The following is a 7055-nucleotide window of genomic DNA, read 5'->3' as shown; positions in this document are numbered from 1 at the left end:
AATTGTGTGCACATTTCATTTGTGATGTCTATTAGTGATAAAGCTAGATAATTGTTTATGTGTTTGTTGATTTTTTACCCAACAGAGTGAGAGCTACCAAATGCAGCACAAATATGCTTAGCAAGATAGAGATATGCACTTGAGTGCAATTTTTAAAATATTTAATCAGAATTAAAAACATTTTTTTAATAAAACAATTTTGGCAGCTTAAATTTTTTTTTTATTGCTTTATTTTCTGAAAATATTAATGCTCAAAACTGATTTTTATACTTTTTAAAAATTGTCTTTTCAGTGATTATAATTTAATTGTTATCCAATTTTTTTTCTTGAGTTTTAGCTTTTTTTTATCATAATGTTCAACAGTAGACTTCATTGTTAAATTAAAATTCAAAGCATTTTCATGTGTTTCATCAAATATTTAATTGTGTGATTTCTTTTCCCGTTGACAATTAAGTAGAAATATTTCTATTTAATTTTGATTATTTACATAAAGAACAAGACTGTAAAGCTACAATAAATTGCAAAAGTTAGACGAGAGATAAACCAGACAATTTTTCCATAGTGCTATGCTAATATGAGATTTGACTTAATTGGAATTTTGTTTACAAGCACAATGAATTAAACATATGTCAGACTATTAAAATAAAATGGTTTTTATGTTTGCTACAGTTTAATGCTTAAAAATTTTTCTTCAGAGGATCATGAACATCTAATTAAACATAGAAGATTTAATATAAATAAGCACACCCATTATTCCTTGCGAACCAACTGATTGCCAAAGTAATTTCTAATTGTAATTGAAAGGCATAATGTATCCTGAATTATTATATACAAAAGTAAAATTTTGATATAATGAATACTAAGGCAAAATGAGTGAAAGGATAGTAAAATAAAATTTGTTATTATAAAATAAAATTTATTGACCAATTTTTGAGTAATGTGTCCCTTAAAATATTGATTTTTGATATAGCTAACTCTCCATACATTTTTATTGAGTGTAAATATTGTAGATATTTTTAAGTATAGTCACTCTGTTTGTTTATATATATGGTTTTTTTTATTTGTTTTTGCCCATGGTTTTTCTATTTTATTTAATGTGTATATATTTCTGGAAATGTAGTATGTATTAAATATTCAGCTCATGATCAAATTATAAGCTTATTTTTATATCATTTATTCTCAATATCTGAGCTTACTTTTGTATAGTATGTTCTCAAATGGAGCTTATTTTTGTATAATATGTTCTCAAACTGTGAGCTTGTTTTTATATCGTATGTGCTCAAATTGTCAGCTGGTTTTTGTATCATATGTGCTTAAATTGTGACCTTATTTTTGTATTATGTGTACTGTGCTCAAATCATGAGCCTGTTTTTGTAATCAGTATTTTTATATGATTTTAAAGAATAAAATTGTGATTTTTTTTCCCTCATATATTTTTGTTTTTATTTACCTTTGAATATACTATTTCTGAATATACAGCAGATATACATATTAGATATTTTCCACATCATGTTAAAATTCCATTTTTCATCAGCAACATTGTTTGCCAACGGATTCTAAAGCCCTCCGCGCCTTTGCGCATTCCTTAAGGTGGGTTCAGTTCATTAAAATAAGGGTGAGAAGAAAGATAAAAGGAGGATATGTTTATACAATTAAAAATAAAGTAAACTCGGATTACTCGCGGATTAAATTAAAATAAAAAGTCCAGAATCGAGACAATACTCATATATACGAGACAAAAAAAAAAAAAAAAAAAAAAAAAAAAAAAATTGAACGAAAAAATATCTAATAAGGCCTAAATCAAGGTCAAAGAATAACGAAGAATTCATGAAATGCGTTCTTTTTTCCGTGTCTCACCCCTTAATGAGATGAAATCGCCAAAAAGTCGTCATCTCAGGATACTGAAATGAACAGTAATTTATAACCAATTCCTTTAAGCCAAGATATTTTATGATATCTACACAATTTAGTTGAATGTTTAATATTATGAAGTGACTATGTTGTGTACATAAAATATATTGAATGTGATTGTGTTGTTGAACATTTTAAAAGGGATTGGATTCCTTTTATTTCTCAAGTCGATCTAGTTTACACAAAGGGTGTAAAGTTTGGCACAACTCCACGTGTTGAATCTTGCTTGTATAACCAAGCTGCTACATTCATTCCATGCGACAGTCTTTATAATATAAGTATATTTTCCATTATTGGCTTTTTCATCTTAGCCCAATTACTTCGTGACGACGGAAAGTCCAACTATGTAATATATATATGACAAAACGCTGGCTAAATTTTATCAAGATCGTTAAAAAGCATACAAAAAAAAACAATTTATGTGTTATTTCTCAGTATAATAAATCAGTGTTTTTAATAATAAGCATTAAAACTGATTATTCAGTTTATTACATTAATCGATTTATAAACAACCACTTTTAATATCCGGTCAGTGTGATAAATCGATTCATCACTTTTACCGGTTATCTATCTATCCTAATAATGGTGATGAATGTGTGGATATTGGCGCTCTACAAGGCGGAGCTTTTATTTCGAGTTACCAAATTTAGCACATGTTTACCTTGAAGGTCGGATCTGTGTACGTTGGAGGGATTTTTTTTTTTTTTTTTGAAATTCTAATTAGAATTTCATATAAAATTTTGTAGAATTTTTTCGTGATAACTTCCAAAATATTACTGTCTAAAAAAGAATTTTACATAATTTAAAAATATAAAAAAATGCCTTTTTAAGGATGTTAATTTGAAAATCCTGACGATTTTTGCCAAATTTTATCACTTTAAAAAAATATTTATTATACCTAATTTGTAACAGTAGATTACATTGTTGCCCTGAAATTCAAACGATTTTTACTGTTTCATCAAATATTTTTCATAAGATTTTCATTGCATTTTTGGAAGTTGTAGCAGTAGGGTTGTTTCATATCTGTATTTGTGCAGTCTGCAAGAAAAGTGAAAAAAGTAATTTAAAATATCGCGAGATTTAGAAGTATCGAATTTCAGATGTATTACATTTTTAACAGCCTTAAGATGTTATGGGACTGTTCCCATTAGAGAAGTTCGTTTACAGAGTAAATAGAACTTATGTAAAATAAAACAACTTTAATAACAATCAAATTTACAATCAATAACTTTAATAATAATTTACCTGGTGTAATAATGGACATGAAATCATATCTAAACGATTTATCTGAAAACGAATATAAAGAGTGCAATTGCCGAACCTTATTTATTAATTGCCGCCTGAGGCGACTAGATAATAATAATCGATTAATAACATTAATCGTAATGCATAGATTGTAATGTAATAGTTCATATTATTATTTAAAAAGTGTGTGTATGATGTGCATAGAATAAATAATAAACAAAAAGGTTGTATTTTAAAAACTACTTTATTTGAAAGATTCATTACAGCACCTCTCATCAATATATTCATATATTACATGTATAAATACGCGTGCTGAGTTACGTACAGTGACAAGGAAGTGTTCAAAAACATTTTGAATCAATCACAACTCATTTTTTTCCCGGCACGTGTTCGAATATTCACAATTTTATCCCCCCCCCCCTAAATTGCTATGCAAAAACGGTTTTGTTTTCATTACAAAAATTCTAAATTCGTTACTTTAGACGATTTCACTCATGCCCTATTAGAAAAAGTTTGCCTTCGATTTCTTGATAGTTATTATTATTATTATTTTTTTCTATTAAACTGCATCGATGATCGAAATGACATTTGATGGTTAATGTACAGATAACTAGAGAAGAATGTCAGAAATTTTACAGATTGTAAATTAAATGTTCAGGTATTAATGAATGTTTACTTTTTTGCTGCTTATTAATAAACTTAAAAAATAAATTTTGAGTATTCCTAATACATAGTATTAATACATGAGTATTCCTAATACATAGAATTATTTGTTACTCTAGTACATGCAATTGAAATCTTAAAATATATTTAAAATTCAATTATTTATTTTATTTATATGATTGATTGATTGAAATGAGATGAGAATGGCAACTAAGGCCGTTATCCCCTAATGCCAAAACATTTCATTCAATAGATGTTAAAAAATTCAGAGATTGAAGAATTTTATTTATATAAATTAAATTTTTAAATGATAATAAAAAATAATGCTTTCGATAAAAACTATTGAAGGTAGGCGTATATTATTTTGACAGAATTCACAGAAGATTAAAAAAAGTATTACTAAAAAAAAATATCAGATGTTTTATTTATTATTAAAAAAATTATTTTCTTTTTCAGACAACTTAAAAATTAGGGTTATTGTATTTGACATTTGGCTACAGATTCAGATATTAGATAGAGCGTGCAAAAATATTTATAAAGAAAACTTGAATTTTAACTGAAATATTTGCTTTTGAATAATAATTTTGCAGTTATTCGTTTTAATTTTGTAAATTTATATTTTATCTCATTGATGAATTATGTGAACACATTTCAATGGTGCAGGAGAGTTTTGATTATCCAACATTCTGAGTTATTTTTTTAAGCTCCTTTCAAATTTTTAAAAATAATGTACAAATGGATTTTGTTGAAATAAGTAGATCCTTATTGAAAAAATCTTATTCTGGATATCCTTAGAAAATGAGGGTATCCAGAATAAATACGAATTATTTTTTCAAAAGAATCTTTGGGGCTTAAAGGGATTTGATGATTTTTCTTTTTCTTTCACTAGTGCATTGTTATTCTTGCAGTAAACACAAAATATGTTTTAACGAATTATAATTACTGTTTAGTATAAGTAAAAGCATATAATTTATGAAAATTTATGTACTATATTCTTTCGTAACAGATGAGAAATAACAGAGTCAAGAATGATATGACAAAAAAAATTGCCTTTAATATTTTCAATGAAAAAATTTCTTATAAGTACAACAAATTAATGTAAATCAATAAAATATAATACCTATTGTATAAAACAATGATTGTTCTTTATAAAATTAAATTGTGCATGAGTGTTATTTTACTTTAGTTATGTTTCTGTATGAAAAAGCAAATTTTTTCTTATTAAACATATACAAATTAGAGATTTTTTTTTTTCATTATCTACATACTATCTTTAAGAAATTTCGATTTATTCAGTAACTTTAAACTTTGAGTAATTTCATTTTCAAACAATTTGGCACTCAAGCTTTGCTTTTTCCCTTTTTTTCCCCTCCCCAATTTATGTTCTGTAAACACTAGCAGAATAATCAAAACTCCACTGAATTTTAAAACGGCTTCATACTTTCATGCCCATGGCAGCAACGTCTATAGTTTATTCCTTTTTTTTTTTTTTTGATCTAGCAGGGATCAGTATAAGATTATTTAACCCATAATAACAGCTACAGTCTGTTTTGATGATATATTTCACACTGATATGTGCCAAATACTAACAAACTGGAAATCGGCCAGGTGTTTTCAATAATCGTTTGCAGGCCGATGCGTGCTATGTAAACAGATGAACAGCGAAAAAGTTCACTTGCGTATATTTAACCTTCTCATGCATAAAGATCTTAGATGAAGATAGGCACTATATTTTTACGGTAATAATAATACCATCTAATAATACGGTATCTAATAATACCATAAATAGAATATAAAAAAATTCTCAAAAAAACCTCCTAGATACTAGGAGTTTCAGAATTACGAGTTCAAATTGCAGTGCATGGTAGTATCAAGAAAATGAAAAGATGGTGTTTGTATGCAATTGGTGGTGTTTGGAAATGTTTGGTAAATTCTTGTATTAAAATGTCAGGCATTGCAAAGAAATTTGATTAATTCGAAAGCTTTACTCTATAAATCTTTGAAACAGGCAAATGATCTTACAGTTTACAAAAAAAAAAAAAAAAAAAAAAAAAATGTTCTTTCTGCTTATTTTTGTGATATTATAATTATTTATTAGTATTAATTGTTATTTTAATAAAAGTTTGTAGGTCCATTTAAGAGGGCACTGTTGTTCTTGCTTCCCGTATTTTCCATTTTGATAAACGATATTTGAAAAGCCAAAGAATAATTTACATTTAATATTTTTTTGTGGCTTCAATTTTTTTAAGGGTTTATATTATAAATTGTTCAAGATTTATTGCCACATGACAAGCGTAATTCTGTACTGCTCTAAATGTTAGTCAAAAAGAGATAATTTTCATAAAATTACTTTTTCACATCATAATGTTTCTAGGTTGCATATTATCAATAAATTGTGCGATGAAAATTTTTTAAACGCTTCATTGGGCAGTTTGTTGCCCCATAATATTTTGTACACTTTTTGAGTAATAATATAATTTGTTCAAGTGCTCAGTCAGAAAAGATATTTGAAAATTTTAATAAGGTTTTTATTAAAATTTAGTCGAAATTTCAACTTTTCCTTTAGCAATTTAGAAACATATTAATAATTGAAACTCATTTCACTGCTTTAAAATACAAATAATTAACTTTCCAGTGATAATGTTATTCCCAAGGGTTTTTTTTCCTCTAATTTTAACAGTGATAGCAAGCACGCACACACACGCACATTTTACCGGAATTATATTGCTCATTTGTTTGGATATTTATTACATTTGTGGAAGTGTGTGTGCTTGCTATCATTGTTATATAACCTAGAGTTAATTTTAAAAAGTAATAAAATAATATACAGACAGATGATTCAAGCTTACATCATTATCATGTTAAAAGGTTTCGGGCTAGAGGTTCGAATGTCCTTAATTTATTTTTAATGACTGGTATAATATTTATTACATTTAGCTGCATAGTTTTAATATTGTTGCTACTTACAAATGCAACAAATCGTTGGGTATTATCATAAAAATATATGGCCAAGTTCTTGCTATGTATAAATAATTTTTTTTTCATTTTTTTTAACATGCAGCAATTTTTTTTTGCTACGATTTTAATGAAAATACAGTATCATTTAAAAGGATATTGATATTAACGATTTTTTTTCCCTTTCTCCCTCTTTAGATTGACAAATTTAAAAATTAATGCACGAGAAGGTTAAAAACCAGAAAACTTTCTAAACAGAAAGGTTCACAATAAATTAAATT

Source organism: Argiope bruennichi, chromosome 5, assembly GCF_947563725.1.
Source record: "Argiope bruennichi chromosome 5, qqArgBrue1.1, whole genome shotgun sequence".
In the NCBI taxonomy this organism is placed as follows: domain Eukaryota; kingdom Metazoa; phylum Arthropoda; class Arachnida; order Araneae; family Araneidae; genus Argiope; species Argiope bruennichi.
Note: the sequence above shows the minus strand (reverse complement) of the source record.